This window comes from Pristiophorus japonicus, chromosome 21, assembly GCF_044704955.1.
Source record: "Pristiophorus japonicus isolate sPriJap1 chromosome 21, sPriJap1.hap1, whole genome shotgun sequence".
In the NCBI taxonomy this organism is placed as follows: domain Eukaryota; kingdom Metazoa; phylum Chordata; class Chondrichthyes; family Pristiophoridae; genus Pristiophorus; species Pristiophorus japonicus.
In genome coordinates, this window is record NC_091997.1 from 26,939,958 (window position 1) to 26,956,804 (window position 16,847).

At 40.2% G+C, this 16,847-nt stretch overlaps 1 protein-coding gene across 8 annotated transcripts in view; it reads left to right on the plus strand.

The window, feature by feature from the left end:
• gpatch8 (G patch domain containing 8) overlaps window positions 1-16,847 on the plus strand; it is a 175,762-nt gene that overhangs the window by 54,287 nt on the left and 104,628 nt on the right. The window contains exons 5-6 of one of the 8 annotated variants that reach the window (XM_070864499.1): window positions 7,327-7,478; window positions 15,096-15,140. The exons of 4 other annotated variants lie outside the window; for them this stretch is intronic. The gene's annotated coding sequence lies outside the window, so the exon portion shown is untranslated. Of the gene's footprint in view, window positions 1-7,326; window positions 7,479-15,095; window positions 15,141-15,789; window positions 15,809-16,847 lie in introns of those variants that run through there. 3 more of the 8 variants (XM_070864500.1, XM_070864501.1, XM_070864502.1) reach the window with 3 other exon arrangements.

The window sequence follows — 16,847 nt, forward strand, 5'->3', positions numbered from 1 at the left end:
TGGTGTATGCATCTGATAAGCTTAAGCAACGTTTAAAGGTGCAAGAATTATTTGACGGACAGTTAACATTTTGGTGTCTAATCTTGTCCAGTTAACTAATAACTTAGTTGTTAAATGAGGGAGGTTAAGCACTCATTAAAATCCTTTGGGTGGCGATATGCCTATTATGGCAGAGTAAACATGAAACAGCAAATAAAAGGGATTTTTTTGTGCCAAGCCTAGAGAGATAGGAGCATCATGTGTGCTATACCTGTTTTACACTAGTGTTTAATGCTGAACTTTCAGAGCATAATGGGAAGCAGTGGTGTGCAGTATCTGCTGATTCCAATCTTTGATACTCGGGTTAGTCTAGCGTATGAAAAGGGTTTGGAAGATAGGTCTATTTTGTACAGCTATACTTTGGGGTTGGGGGTATATTTGAGCAACGTAATTTCCCCCACATGCCGAGTTCTGAATCTAAGCTGTGGTGGTGTGGCAAGTGTTGCGCAAAGCCCAGGTCTCTTGTGCAGAGAGGGAGGAAGTATGAACATGGCTTCTCTTGAACACATCCTAACGGCCAGTTTCAGAGTTGTGTTGGCATGGTCTGAGAGCAAGTACGTTAGATATAATTTAAAAGAAATAGTGGCCCATTTTTCCATGTTAAAGCTACTATATCAATGCAAGTAGTTGTTGGCGTTCCATGGCTTCACCTTTCTGACCCTGTGACGTGATATTTTGAGCCTGAAAAATTATTTTGAGCTTTTTTTTGCCTTAGTTAAGAGGCGGATTGCTTCAAGCTCTGGAAGCTGCTTTTATTTGAGAGAATATTCTTGAGTATCACTCAAATTTCCTATCTTGGATGTCTTTCAGATTCCATTTGATTCAGGAGATCATTGGCAGATGAATTTCAAAGCAGATAAGTGTGAGTTACTGCATTTTGGTAGGAAGAATAGGGAGGTCACTTATTACTTGGAGGGTGAGAGTCTTGTTGTGGTGGAGGAGCAAAGGGATACACCAATCACTAAAAGTAGCGACACAGGTTAACAGGGCCGTAAGAAAAGCAAACCAAGCACCAGGGTTTCTTTCTAGAGGGCTAGAATTGAAAACTAGTGACATTGGGCCCAAGTTTCCACATGATTCGCGCCTGATTTTTAGGAGCAACTGGTGGAGAACGGATTATTTTAGAAATCGCAATTCTCCACATTTTTTTTTCTGCAGTTCTAGTCAGGTAGAACAGTTCTAGTTTAGAACAGAATTTTTTCTTCAAAAGGGGGCGTGTCCGGCCACTGACGCCTGATTTGAAAGTTTCCACAGTGAAAATGTATTCCAAACTAAAGTAGAATGGAGCCAGTGAAGATTTTTGTAGAACTGAAAAAACCTGTTCTACACATTAAAAAATCAGGCGCAGGTTACAAATTAGGCGTCCAGAACGAGGTGGGGGGGAGGGGAAAGGGAACTCATTAAATTCGACAATAAATCCTTATTTATACTTCTACAAATATTATACAAATAAATCCAACCTGAATAAACATTTATAAGCCAAGAAAAGATTAAATAAACCATCTTCCTACCTGTGTGAAAGTGCTTCAGCCAGGGAGAATTCTGCAGCCATTCGTGCCGCTGAGAGGGGGGGGGGGGGTGGGGGGAAGAGAGAGAGAGAGAGGGGGGGGTCGGGTCGGGGAACAGGAGCGCGGGTCGGGTCAGTCGGGGGGGGGGGGGGAGCGAGTGTCGGGTCTGGTCGGGGGGGGGGGGGGAGCAGGAGCTGGCCGTGGGAGGAGCCTCATTCACGCAGCCCCAGTGAGGCCATTCAGCCAGGGCTAGGGGCTGCGTGCTTCCGGCCCCTCCCATACAGTTCGGCGCCTGGAGCTACTGCACTTGCGTGCCGACTGTAGCGCGCATGAGCAGAGGTCCCGGCACTGTTTTCAGCGCCGGGACCTGGCTCCACCACCCCCCCCCCGCCCCCCCCCCCCCACAACTCGTGCTGGCTGCGCCGAGGGCCAGAGGACCTACAGGAAGGTGGAGAATACCGAGGTTTTTTTTCTTGTGGAAACTTGGGCCCATTATGTTAAACTTGTATTGATAGAGAGGCACTGGCGAGGGTGCAGAGAAGATTTACAAGAATGATACCAGAAATGCGAGTGTATATATATCAGGAAAGGATGAATAGGATGTTTCTCGAGGGTAAAAAAACAAGGCTGAGGGGTGACCCAATCGTGGTCTTTAAAAATTTTGAAAGGTTTTGATAGAGTGGATACAGAGAGAGTGTTTCCACTTATGGGGAAGAGCATAACTAGAGGCCATCAATATAAGATAGTCACCAAGAAATTAAATAGGGAATTCAGAAGAAATTTCTTTACCCAGAAATTGGTGAGAGTGTGGCACTCACTACCACAGGGAGTAGCTGAGGCAAATAGTATAGATGCATTTAAGGGGAGGCTAGATAATCACACGAGGGAGAAGGGAATAAATGATTATGCTGATAGTCAGATGAGGCTCGAATGGAGCATAAACGCTGGCATGGATTGGTTGGGCCAAATGGCCTGTTTCTGTGCCGTATATCCAATGTAATCCTATCCCATGAGCGTTTTTGCTCTGTACATCTCAGATGGGACAGTAGAGCATAATTTCCCCCTCCCCTCCCATTCTCCTCCCCCAAAACGCATTCATTCCGTATTGGTGTTGACCAGCTTATTCTATAAAGGATGTCATCACAGCAGACCTTGGACTGTTGTCATCGTCCAGTGTCTACATGCATTTGCTAGCAGTGCTCATTGGATAGAGGTAGGATTGGGATTTCAGGCTGATTTTATTTTTTGGGTGTGTGTCTTAAGCTGTCTTGACTGAGATGAGCTGTTTGATAAGGTACCTATAATAGCACTGATTTTCAAAATTGCATTCCTGGTAAGCTCAGCCAACTGACCACCAAACAAGCGCATAGTTTGCCTTCAACGGTAACATTTATAGTGCACCTGTCCATGCCAGTGAAATCCACCTCTTTAGGTTAATGTGCTTCCAGAGGTAGAATTTCCATCATTTACTTCCCGTACAGCTGAAGTCAAGCTTGCAGTTGGCAGTGAATGGGGCATTAATCTGAGTCGATTATCACCAGAAGAAAGAAACTGTAAACAGGAAGCATACTATCATTAACTAAAGTGCAAAAATAGAGAGCCCGATCATGAGCTGACCTGGCATTTCCCTCCGGTGCTTTTAATGAATGGCAACTATGTTGCTGCATGATCCAGAATATGCAGAGAAGAATATTCCCCAAAATTGGAAGTGCTGTGTATCTTGAGTTAATGGTGTACTCTTTCACATCCCACCTTCACCGACTTTGCATGTCGACCATTGGTAATTAGAGCTTCAGGTGTATTTCCTCTGACGAACATGAATCCCAGCCTCAGGAGACCACACTCAATGGTTCTCAAACCTTTTGGGCACAGCCCCACCAGCTCAAACTTGGGTTGTGGGCACAAGTACCAATAAATCCACAAGAAAGTCTGCAAAGATTACATTGTCATCATTAGTGTTTGCTCTCTTTCTCTCTCTCTCTCTTTCTCTCTCTCCCCTCTCACTCTGGTTTCTCTCAATTTTCCCTTTGTTCCTCTTTCTCACTCTACTGCTTGTCTCTTGTTTCAGCAGCACTATTGCACTGCTGCCTGGGGAGACTAGGGGATGGAGTTGGGCAGAGGCGGCAATGGTTTGGGGAGTTTGGACCCTTGGCATGTCCCACAGTTCGAGAACCACTTTTTTTTCCTATTGTATCAGTGCGATATCTCGTTTTTTTTTCCTCTACCTGCCTCAATGTAGTGATTTCAGAAATTTTCAGTATAGCTGGGTCATTCTCTGAGGCCATCAATTTTACTGTCCACGTCTGAGAGTAAATGGTTTAAGTACAAAATCTTTGTGAAATAAAACTTAAGTGAAGCTTTATTTTTTTTATGAGGCACCTAAATACAAATGCAACAATTTTGTGTTTTTCCCCATCAAAAAACTTCCCGTAAGATTTGTACTGAAATGGTGTTTCTGCTGTCGAGAATGACCCAACCATACTTGTTGTGGAAAATGGTCTCTCTTTAGCAAGCCCTTTTTTGAGATTTAGAACATAAATAATACCAATGCTCTTATCCCATCCTATTTCAGCCAAATGGGAAAGAGTCACAGCCACAGACCCAGAGATTAATGATTTTGCTTCTTTTTTTATCTTTTGTAATCGTGAAAGAAAATTGCAACAAATGTACCTGTACTGGTAAGTGCTTTGAGGTGACTAAAATGTAGCTTTGTTGTGTAGTTTATTGGTAAGAATCAGGTAAGTGTCTATTTTTAAATTTAATCAGTTTTTGTTTGGAACCAGGACATCCAAAAACTGCTTAAGCAATGAGACCCTACACTTTAACATTGGCTTGTGTGCATGTAGCTGTGGGTGCACTGTAGTTTTAAGAAAAACGATCATGATTAACATTCCAATAGCTCTTAAGAATTTCGCAACTTCTTCTACTTCAAGGTAATATTATTTGTGCATTGAGCAGAACCTAGGTTCTGTTGTATATTAGCAAAAATACTCAGGTAAGGTATAAATGTATTTTCATTTACTCTTTTTCGTATTGCATCCCGTGAGTAACCCTCCTAAATTGCATGCTGTTACGCTCCTGCTGATTTGATTAAAACACCTCTGTATAAATGATTGTTTAGACTCCTTTCCAATTGTTGCTTGTGGTGTTTGCTCTTCCACTCGATTCACTCTGATTATTTTTTACTTGATTAACTTTGATTTCCTGGGGTGGGCGGGGGCAAATGTGTAAAAATGTACCTGAATTAGTCTTCGCCTGCAATATGTGCTCCAGCAGGCTTGATTTTTCCACATGAAATGTCACAACATTACATTGGGTGAAGCAGTGAGATTGAATTCTGGTTGTTTCACCATTCAGACTGTTGAAATCCAGCATCAGTAGGATGGAATTAAGTTTACCCATGATTATTGCCAGAAATAACTTTTGTCAAATTTCGGTCTTTTTTTTGCAAAATTAAACCCATGTCAGATACAATATGGTTAGATGCAAAGTTCTGTCTACTCCTCCACAGCAATGAGCTTCAGTACCCAAAGTTCAAGAGCATGTGTGCTATCCCACACATCTACCCTCTGAGTGAGCTTGACCGTGTCGTGCCATGTTTTATGCAGGTTCATCCCACCAGGAACGAATAATAAAAAAATATAAAAAACTAGAATGAAACTGCGCAAACCCGTTCTATGTAGGACCCTTGCAGCCATAAGCAATAGTCTGGGCTGGGCAGGTCTGAGTTGTGAAAAACTCACGTGCAGCACATGACATCGCTCTCCCCTCTCTTCCTCCCCTTTCTCCATCGCCCCTCTCTTTCCCGTGGCCCTCCCCCTGCCCCCTCCATATCCCTCGCCACCCTGCCTCTTCCACGCCCCCCTTCCTCAAAAATCCTCTTGAAATAAGTGTTTAGAATTAACTGTTTACAATCTTGTTTAGTGAGTTGGACATTTTAGTGAGCTTGTAGTGTAAAGCTGGCCTACTTGCAAAATGTTCCAAATGTAAAAAATCATAGATGTTTCTGTGCATGAAATCAAATATTGGGATAGGTAATTACCTTAATAATCGACAGAAATGTTGTAAAGTAGCTCCAAGGTCTGGCAGCTCAGCTTATGAGCATTACAGTGTACTCCCATCTCCAAATGTTACACGTTTGATTCATGTCCGTGGTTCTTCACGGTGAATTCTCAGTTTCAGCCAGTTTGCAGCTGAAATTAAGTAAAGGTAAGGTACTTTCCAAAGGCAGAAACCTTTCCAGACCCAGTCAAGAAATGACATACTGGTACATGTTCCAGGATTTAAGTGCCCATTTGGTGCCATGATCAAATATGGGAGTCTGGAGGGAAGGTTAGTGCAACTGCCCCAATATGCCAAGTGTGCTTTAGCATATCTTGTTTCATGTATGCACAAATTCATTGAGGTACACCTGGTTTACACCAGTACCAATTGGCCAGGTTATATCCTATCAGGGGTCACAGTGAAGACTTAACTGGAAATCAATTGAAAACATGAATTTCGTTAAATGAATCAATGCTAGAAGCCTTCAATATATTATAAATACACAGTTATAAAGTTTAATAATTGTACAATTTCACTGGCTGTAGTTCATTATGAAAGATAATTTTTAAGTACAATTTCATCTTTAACTGTAAATTGTCCAGTGGAATATTTTGACCCATTATCTTTGTGTTTGTGTTTCATGTTCTTTGCAGGCATAAGTCTTCCTGTATAAATACACGAATATAGCAAATTGCTATAATGCGTGTTTTGGTTTTGCCCATTTAAAAAGATACAGCTCATTCTTCCTCTCCTTGTCTTTTACCAGGCTTCCCATCTTGCATTAATTGGGCCAGAATGCAGCATGGCACAATCTCATCATCCTGCTGCTCAACTAAATTCTCTGGACACCACATTGTCCACCTCAAACACAATAGACTCTGATTTTTATACTTATACTGAAGGCATTATCCTAAAAGTTGATTAATTGAAAACCATAAATTAAGCAAGGACCCTGTCTCAACAAGAAACAAAACAAGTATTTGAAGATCGGGCGACTGTATAGAAACCACCTGATTTTCAATGATTTTTCTGTTATAAATTCCAGATGGGTAGAAGTCCTGCTTTCTGTACAAAGCCAGCATGATGTTCTTCCCTTTCCTCCACTCCTTTTCATGAGGGGACTGAGTCATATTAATTATGTTAACTTGCAGTGGGATGCAGTTACATAGCTGCTGACAATACCTTACTAAATTGGTCACATATGGTGGGGTTGGCAGGCTGTTTGACCAGGGTCACTAGATAGAACCCAGGAGTGTAAACCCTAGCTTCTCCCCATCCCTCTCTCCAGGAAGCAAATTCTAGTCCCCTATTTGCCATTAATTTCACTGAACGCACATTTATCCATTCTATGATTGAGTGCTATTCTCTCAATTATCACTACTACTTTGGTTAACCCATGCACAACTGAGTTTTGATCATTTCTTTTGAGTACTACAAGGCTCATGCTGCCTTTACACCACACTTTGTGCTTCCTAGTGTTGAGCTTCTTCAGGTATTAGACAGCTTTGGCTTTTTAAAAAAAAGATACTTTTACTTTCATAAAGCGGACTTGAGTTACAGAGACACTGAAAAACCTCAGACAAGTATGCATTTTTCATTTAAAAACCTAGACATAATGTCAGCAAACTATTGGTGAGGCATCATAGCTGAGTCTGGTACTGTCCTCACTCGACATCTGCACAGAACAACTTTCAATGGGAGTCACCGGATAATGTTGTTTTTTAATTTTTTTTAGAACTCCTCCCTAGCCCTGGACACAAGTCCTCACCATTGCTCTGGCCAGTGCTGATCAGCTAGCTTGGCACAGAACAAGGACAAAACCTGGACCTCCTTTTTAAGTGGCCCAACATCGCAGTGCATTTGCCCACTAAGCCGTTGAAGTCCAAGGTACTGGACAATTTTCACTTGAACTCCCTTGCTGATTTCAGTTGGTGGAACTTGTGGTGAAATTATCACTTGCAAAAGGATTAGCATCGTTGAGAGTATTTGATACTAGTACAGTTCCACCATTGATTATTAATAGCGAGGCTGTGCACAAGTGGCATGGTTCCATGTAATGAGGTTCTTTGTCCATTAGAAAATTCTCGATTGAGATCTGGTACCAGGGCAATGCTTTTTTATTTTTAAGTAAAACCAGTGACTTCTGATACTTGTTTATGTATTAATGTTCATTAGTTATAATTTAAACATTTCTATTCCTATGTTGTCTAGGGGGTGTCTGCAACATTCTCAGGACTAGCCAAGAAGCGTAGTGTTTTATTATAACGACTTGTTGTTCAAAACTAATTTATATGGTGAAGCACAAGGCTTTTGTAGTGTAATATAAACATGTAACACATTGCTTTTGCTCTGTTCCTCAATATGTCTTTAAATGCATTTATTCTCGTGGTCTGTGCTGCTCACTAAAACAAAAACTATCCATTTTAATTTTTGTCTTTGTGGGGGAGGTATGAGAATTGGCAAGATGCTGTCATGTAATGGAAGATCTATTGTACAAAGGAATTTTATTAATGTTGACTCCATTTAAGCATCACTCAGGAAAACTTAACCAAATTGATTGTAGTGTAAAGTGCTGCTAAAATATAGGACCTGTTCATCTTCAGTTCTGCTAAGTACCCTTTCACTCTTAAGTATTGGCCACATGTTAAAATAACAAAGTATACCAGTGAATTCTGTCTGCTTTTCTCCCCAAATAGATTATATCTGTTAGAAGTATGTGTAATTTCAGTATGCAACATTTTAGCACTTTTAAAAAGAAAACTAGCGAGTGCACACGCTCTCTCAGACACTCACGCACAAATTTATCAAAATAAATATTGCACAATTGTGTTAATACTACATATGAAGATAGTCAGCAAAGTGCAGATGCAAGTGCTCCAATTTGTTACCTTAAACAAAACTTTGCTTTGAAAAAGTTGGGTGACTATTTTCTGGCCCAATGTAGTGCTTAAAATTAGATTTTTCTTCATAGCATCGCAGGATGCTCCTGCTGACTTTTCAACTTGACTCGTTGCAGGTTTGATTCCCAGTGCTGTTTTTAACCAGAATCTTGCCGACAGTGGTGGGTAAGGGAGCATTTTTCGTTAAACTGGCATCACTTCAGGGAAAATCGTTAAACTGGCATCACTTCAAGGATTATTGCTATTGGATGATAATATAGCCACTTTGGCACTGACCACGGAGTCGCTATCGATTCACCTGAGGGAAGGCAATGTAACATGTAAATTGGGGCAGGATGGGAAATTGATGCCTTCCAAAGTGTACAAATGTGTATATTTTGGGGGATAACAACAGAAAGAAAGGTTAATCAGGTAGCCTGTTTCCATATGCTTGTCTGATTTGACTCTTGTTGACTGGAGTTTACAGTATTAGAAGCAAACATTGCTACTTATGCATTTCTTTTGCCTTTGATCAGAACGATAACCGTAAGCTAATGATAGACGCGCACTATGATAAAGGGTGTCATTTGTCAAGTGATTAGATAAATAATTGAATTTGAAGTGCAAAACTGAACAGTAGTGTAGGATTTCAGATTGATGTGGCAGGGTTGCTGGACACAAGCAAACTGTTATTCCTGTATTCTCACTAAAGGTTCAGGAGTGGTACATGCACAACATCAACTCCAGAACGTATCAATACACTTATTAGTGGCCTGAGTTTACGTATTGCAACCCATCACCGATAACTAACCATTTGGAGTTTAGCGGCCTTCAATCAAGAGAAATTTATATCAGTAATGGCACTGTCTCTTCCCAGAGGGGTTGTAGATTATCCCTTGATAATTTCTCCCCATGCTCAGCCTCCTTTATAATTTATTGCTAGGTCTTTCACACACACATTATGCTTGTGCTTAGTACACAGAAAAGGCAAAAAAAATATAAATTTGGCAATGAACTTGTTCATATGTGGATAATCATTCCACGGTGACAAAATGTGTTGCCATGCAATTAATTAAAATAAACTTAAAGGTACCTTACTGAGAAAAGATTTCTTCCATATAAGTTTTCTGAGAGCTATAGTAATGTGGCCTTAATTGGGAAAAGAAAGTTAGAAAAGTGAATCATTTACAAGGTTGGCTTGAAGTACAATAAAATAATGAACTTGAACTTGAACTTAAATTTTAAAGTTATCTCTCAAGTGCAATTCGTGACTCTGATATGAGAAAAATTTCAGTATTTTTAATAATACACTCATGGACTGTAAGCTCTGAGGAAAGGGACAAGGAGGCACCACTTAAATGCTTTGCCAAATTTAACTATCTTTTCTTCATCAAATTTAGGATCTCTGGAAATGGGTGGATTTGGATTAGTCTGTCCTTTTGGATATTTCAGAAATCAAAAATACAGTAACATGTTAGTCAGATACTGGGTTCAATCAGAAGATTCCACTAATCATTCTTTCAAAATAGTTACTTTTGGAAAAGGCATGGTTTTATCCATTATACATGTTGTACCTGTACTAGCAAAAAAAACCCCATTATTTTAAACTAATTTGTATGATCTGCATTTTACAAAGAATAGCCATTTTTGTAATCAAAGCTTTTTGATTGTAAAAGGCTCAAACCGCCGTTTCCACCTTTCAAAGAGGTGCATCACTGTTGCTTACATTTCCAGCTTTGTGAATATGAAATAGTTCTGGAACATTCATAATGGTCATTTAGAATTTCATTTTTTTTTTTAACTGCTTGTGCCTTGTTTCATAAATTTTTGGATCGTGCTTAGTTTTGCTAACATTACAACACAATCATTTTGATTGCAATTGTGAACAACCTGTATATTTCACCTGTTTAAATGTGTGGACGATGTAAGACTGAAATTAAAATGTGCAATGAATGCTTCTACACTGACAAATGCAGTTAGCATGCCAACCATCTTAGTGGGGCTACTCAGGCTAACGAAGTATGCAGCAACAGTTAATCAAAGTCCACAGCAAACTGTAAGGATACTGCCAGTCTGAGGCTGCCACCACCGTCTATGAAGATTCTGTCAACTTTTCCATGGGAACCAGCAATCATGCCACTCTGTAATGATACTGTCTCTTCCCAGAGGGGTTGTAACTTATCCCTTGATAATTGTGCAACTTGCTTGAATTCGGCGCACTCATCCTGTGGAAGGTATTGTGCAATGCTGCTGCTAATGGGGCTTGACATTTTGGGGTGAATTTGCTGAAAAACTGGTTTTGCATATATTTTTTTTTTTAAAAAGGACAATACCTATCGAGTTTGCTTTATTTGTTTCAGATGCCAAAATCTAAACTTATTTTTTGGGTTAGTGCCTGGTCAACTTTTTTAATGTGCACTTTTGCACTTGACTGCAGTGCTGCTGATAGTACAGGTTGAACCTGCTCTAATCTGGCACCTCGGGACCTGGCCTGTGCCGGACCAGAGAATTTGGCGGACCACGGGAGGTCACGCCGACCCATGAATTATCGGGTCCTGATGACGGCGCTCGTGCCCTTGACCGCCTCTGCCACGCTTCGGCTCCAAAACCCCTGCCAAACTCCTCCGCGCTGCTTTGTTGAACGTTGCCTGACAAGATGGCGTCCCGACCCCAAAGCTGGATTTGCGCATGTGCTGCGCAGACGGTTACTGTGCAGCACTTAGTCCAGAGTCACTCGTGAGACTAGCAAATGAAAGCATAATACATTCATCCGACAGTCTTCTGTGCACTATACCTGTATGCATTTCACAGTAAAAGGCAGTCAATTTGATCTCGTACTGAAATTCCCTTCCTTGTTCCTGTGTTGTTACTCCCGTCTCTCAGCCTTGCATTCTCATGACGAGTAACTAAACTTTTAAATAATCTAAATTTGCCTCATTCACCAAAAAGAATATGTATGTTTAAGAAACCTGGCATTGAGACTTTTTCCTGCCTGTGAGGAAGCTCCCAGAAGGAGCATCAGGATCATTTTAAGACGACACTTATGAGACACTGTCACCAAACACTGGGGAAAAACACGCTCGGAACAGACACACATCACTTTTAGGATAATAACTGTTACTTTATTTGACTAAAGATTCCTTCTGATGGTGCAGAATAAGGTAAAAGAAGATCAAAGGGTCAGTGTGGCTTATGCTGTTGGCAGAAGAGGTTCTGCTCCATTGAATTGTGCATGTGCACAGCATTGACTTAATTCATACTCTAACCCTCCTGGCCCTCAGTTCTATTGTTTTAACAAAAACAATATATCTTGTTGGTGTTTGGCATATAACGTTCTTGCAGTGTGCCAGCTGACCTTACCGGGTACTGCTGACAACGCTGCTGTCAACGACCCGGCCGCGTTCTGCTCATGCACCCCTCCCCCCCCCGGCTGCGACTGTTGCCAGACCAAAGAGTGCCGGATTTGAGAGCTTCAACCTGTAATATATTTTCAGTGTAGATGTGAATAATATTTTGATTGGTATTCAAAACAAAGTCAACAGCAGTATTTCCTTCATTTCTGCTCTTTTGAGCTCTGTAGCATAATTAATACTGTTTTTTTAGCTTTATGTTGAACTCTGAAATCTTATTCTCTGGTATTGATGTCTCGTCATTGAATGTCAGATTGTGAAACCAACATTGTCATAGTAACGATTGTTCACCTAACTCTCAATACAATGTCGAGTGTTTGCTTTGTTTAGTCTACCAGAAGTTTGCTTTTGTTAATTGCTTTTATGTCCATATTTCATGCATCTGTATGGTGAGTAGCAAAACAATGACTAATAAAACCAAAATTGTCAGAGTATCTTCCTTTATTCATCTTTCCTGGCTATCTCCCTATACCATAGAAAACTAAAATGGCTGAAGGTCAAGAACAATGTGATGATTTCATGTTCATAGATGTAGCAGCATTAGATCATTCTTCACATTCCCTCCTGCTTGTGTGTGCTCCCTTGCATACTCTTAAGAATTAACAGCATTGGTTAATTTCTGATTCTATAATTGATGAAAATAGCTATCTCTTGCCTTTGCTCGCGAGCTGCATCTTGCTCTGTATATAATATCATCTATATATCTATTTATACATAGCTTTAGATATATAAAATGTTACATCTAGTGCATATTTTTCTATAACACTCCAGACATGCTTTTAGAGATGCAAAAACAATCATTTTTTCAAAAAAAAAATGAAAAGCAGTTACACAGTTGCTGAGTGCTTCTGACCTGAAGCCTGTAATCTACAAGCATTGTACCATCTCCAAGTACTTTTCTGAGACAGTTTACTGAAGAGAGACTTTGGGTACATTAAAGGAATGCAGTTTCATCTTAGCAGCAGCATAATACACTGCATTATACAATGTAGCCACCCAGTCTTTTATCAAACACCGGCACAGAATTTGCTGGAGCGCGGGGCATCTTGTGGCATGCCCGGTTGGATCTTTTTGGTCACCCTGTCAGCAATGTTACTTTTAAGCTGCGCGGTTGCACAGTTGTCTGGAGCTCCCGGTCAAGGCTGCATTCCGGCTTTACAACAGGAAAAAACGTGCATGTGCGGGGATTTGAATGTGCCGCGCAGCCTGTTAAATGGGCTGCGCAACCCCCCCCCCCAAAAAAAACCTAAAGGGAACATTGCCCTTCAACTTGGAAAAAAAATCATCTGAATTGGTGGAAGTGCAAGGTCAAGGGGCATCTGCGACCTTGGTAAACAACAGCACTAACAGTCCAGTCCTTAACCAATGAGATTTAAGGATTTAAAAAAAGAAACTGGAACGGCGGTGAAGGAAATGGGGTGAATTAGAGTCAAATTAGATACAGAAACCGAAATGAAGAGTGGGGAAAAAAAGATTCGATTGCAAGAAAGACAGCAAGGAAAAATAAGAACAAAATTATTACATTTTTAAAATCCTCAGAGGAACAATTTATTACCTGCAGGAATGAGACTTTCTGGGCCAGAGAGGTCGAGTGGCATTGCAGGAACATAAATCTCGTCATTAAAAGGGCCCTTGTGGTGTTAAGTACCAGCCCTAACTTTCTGGGGTAAGTTTAATTTGTTTTAACAGCACACATACAGCAATTTCTTGAATCACGGGAAGTCGATGGCAGGTTCCCGTTTCCTGAGGCTTATGGTGGAGTGGTACAAATCATACAGCAATTTATGGCGAATCATAAATTACGGGGCATCTCCTTCTCACAAATTGCTGGGTTATTTCCATGCTAATAACGGCAAACACATTAAGCGCGCTCCTATTTTCCCAGCAAATTCTGGACCAATGTGTATCTTCTGAATTAATCACTAACAAGTGATCCACAAGTAAAGTAAGAAAGATGTAACTTGGTAAAAATTTCCTGGCTGCTTTTGTTATTGAATCAGATTGTTTGCAATCTTGGTGTATTTGATCCCAAGCTGAGCTTCCGACCGCCATCATTAAGACTTCCACCTCCGTAATACCGTCTGACTCTGCCCCTGCCTCAGCTCATCTGCTGAAATCCTCATCCAAGACTTGACTATTCCAACCCCACTTCTGGCTGGCCCCCCATGTTTTACCCTCCATGGACTTAAACTCATCCAGAACTCTGTTGCCCATATCCTAACTGGCACCAAGTCCCGTTCACCCATCACACCCGTGCTTGTTGAATTACGTTGCCTCGATTTTAAAACTCTCGTAGCTGTTTTCAAATTCCTCCATGGCCACATCCTGCTTCTCCCTATCAGTGTAACCTCCTCCCAATTCTGGCCTCTAGCACATCCTCTATTTAATCGCTCCATCATTACCGGCCGTGCCTTCAGCTGCCGAAGTCCTGAGCTTTGGAATTCCTTCCCTAAAACCCTCTGCCTCTCTACCTCTCCTTAAAACCTACCTCTTTGACTAAGCTTTTGATATCTGCCCGAATATCTCCTTATGTGGTTGGGTGTCAAATTTTGTTTGATAAAGCACCTTGGCACGTTTTATTATGTTAAAGGCACTATATAAATGCAATTTATATGCAAATGCAAGATCATTCTGTGTAAATAGCTTGTCAGACACATGTTCTCTCTATATAGTTACATGATTATGTCAATAAGGTAACCATTGTTTTCTTATGAGACGGGTTAACTTCCAAAGTTGAAACCTGCAGCACTAATATCTGGTCCAAAGCCATCTGGATTGCAAAGTTCAAGAGCAGTATCCTATTTCGACAGCCACCAACATGATACTGCTCTTGGTACTTTTTCACCAAACTCGTTTAAATGTTTCTGAAGCAGTTGCTGATTAAGAATCTGGTAATGTATTTTTGTCTGGATTTAGAGTTTACAGTTTTGGTTTGAGTATATTTTACACCTTGAATCCTTCAAATAGCAAACATGGAGTGAAAGTGTACTTAGAAACAGGAGATGAAAAGAAACTGCATTGCCTCCCTACATACTGCCAGAAAAGGAAATGGAAATATGGGACAGGAAAATAGCTGCTGGGAATGGGCCATAATCCTGCTGTATGCCAAGCTGAAGCTGTCCCTGTCTTCACTAATATCTTATGCTGTCCTCTTTTGCTAAACAACGCTTGTTTCTTCACTGTTCCACCTAACAAGTGGTATTTCTTTTTTACAGCATTTTGATCCTGGAGATGTTGTGATGATGGTAAACTTAGCAGTGGTAATTTTTTTTTCAGACTGAATTACTATCCCTCTTTGTTATCAGTGCACCAATATGAAAGGCTTATTTTCCTTCTCTGTTTAGCGTTCATTCTGCTGCTTGATATTCATTACCTTTTTTTCTTAGTAAAATTATTTAAAATGCATCTGTCCTGAGTGTTAATTGTTGTCCATTAGGGATTCAATGCTGAGAAGAGACTTTGTTATTTGTGTTACTTAAAAATTTAAATCTATTCAATATCAATTTGTAGTATTGTCCAAGAGTTGATTTTACCCATTTGCCTGGGCACTTGCTACTGCAAATAAACATAAATATTAAACCTTTCACTAATAATTGTTTGAGAATTATAACATTCTTAATCTGTACAGCAACCTAGTCTGAGTCCCTTCACAATGCACCCAAATACGTTATACAAGTCAGTGACTTCTATAACACACCATGTTTTTGTAGTATTCGTCTTGTACAGATTAAGTCTGCACCCAATGTCTAATCAATATGCTATTTTGTGAATTGGCTTGCACCTAAAAAAAAAATATCAGTAAGGCTGATTGAGATGTGTCTGTAAATTGTTTGGTAAATCCTGCAAATTTTTACTTTATAATTCAAATTACACAATTTTGCCATCTAGAAACCAGCTTGTATTTCTCTAAAGTAGTTGAGCATCTAAGGTAAGTAGTTTGTTCTGTCACAGCTCAGCAAACGGCTGCTGAGTGTGTACCTCTGACTTAGATATGTGGTAGTAAAGTGCTAGGCTGTCCCATTTGCTTTGTTTGGCTGGTTGAGTGGATTAAAGATTTGTATGACTCTTAAACATAGTTCAATTAGTACTGTTGAAAGTTTAATTTTCTTTGCAAGAAGTCCTTTTCACAGCTTAGATTCCTGCATCAGTGTGTTTGGTCTAAAATCTGAAAGTATTTTGGTGATGGTGGGCAAATTGCTGTGTTACACCGTTTATAAATTGGCTATCATGGCTTGTATTTCATTTAAAATTTGATAGCTGAATTTTAATTTTTGGATAGCTGGGACTGAGGTTTGGAAGCAAAATACTTTCAGGCATGTTTGACCGTTAAACCCTGCATGCAGGGAGAAATAATTACTTAGTGCTTTCTAAGCCCAACTTATCAAATGTGTATCAAGTGCAGCCTCTGGTGGTGGAATCGGTAATAGCTAATCACAGGATTTCTCTATGCTTTATTTGTAACCAACATTTGGATTTAAATGTGTTTTGAAACTGCTTAATCAGACCTAGTAAAAATACAAATCTTTGAATACTTTTGTAATAACAATTCTTAAATGGTGGCAGAATAAATGCTACTTCCTCTCCTGATCTCGCTGGAAAAATTAAACCCTGTAATATGATTTGTTAAATTTCACTTTAAAGGGTTGTTAATGACATTGATGGCAACCCTATCAAGGGCTCACTTCAGCAAAGTCTGAATTCATTAATATAGTCTCGTGGAAAGAACAGAACTGTAGTCATCCACTGCTTTCAATAATTTGTTCTATTAGTACATTCAACTTTGCCAGTCTGCAAATATTATCCATGTGAACATAAAATTGCATTAAAATTCTGCTGAGTTGGCTGTTTGAGTGATTTCTTTCCCCCCCCCCCCCCCCGTGCAAAATGTTAGAAACTAATTGTAAGTGAACATCATCACTGCCATCTACAGTTTGATATTTTTATTGATAACATTCCGAAACCTAATG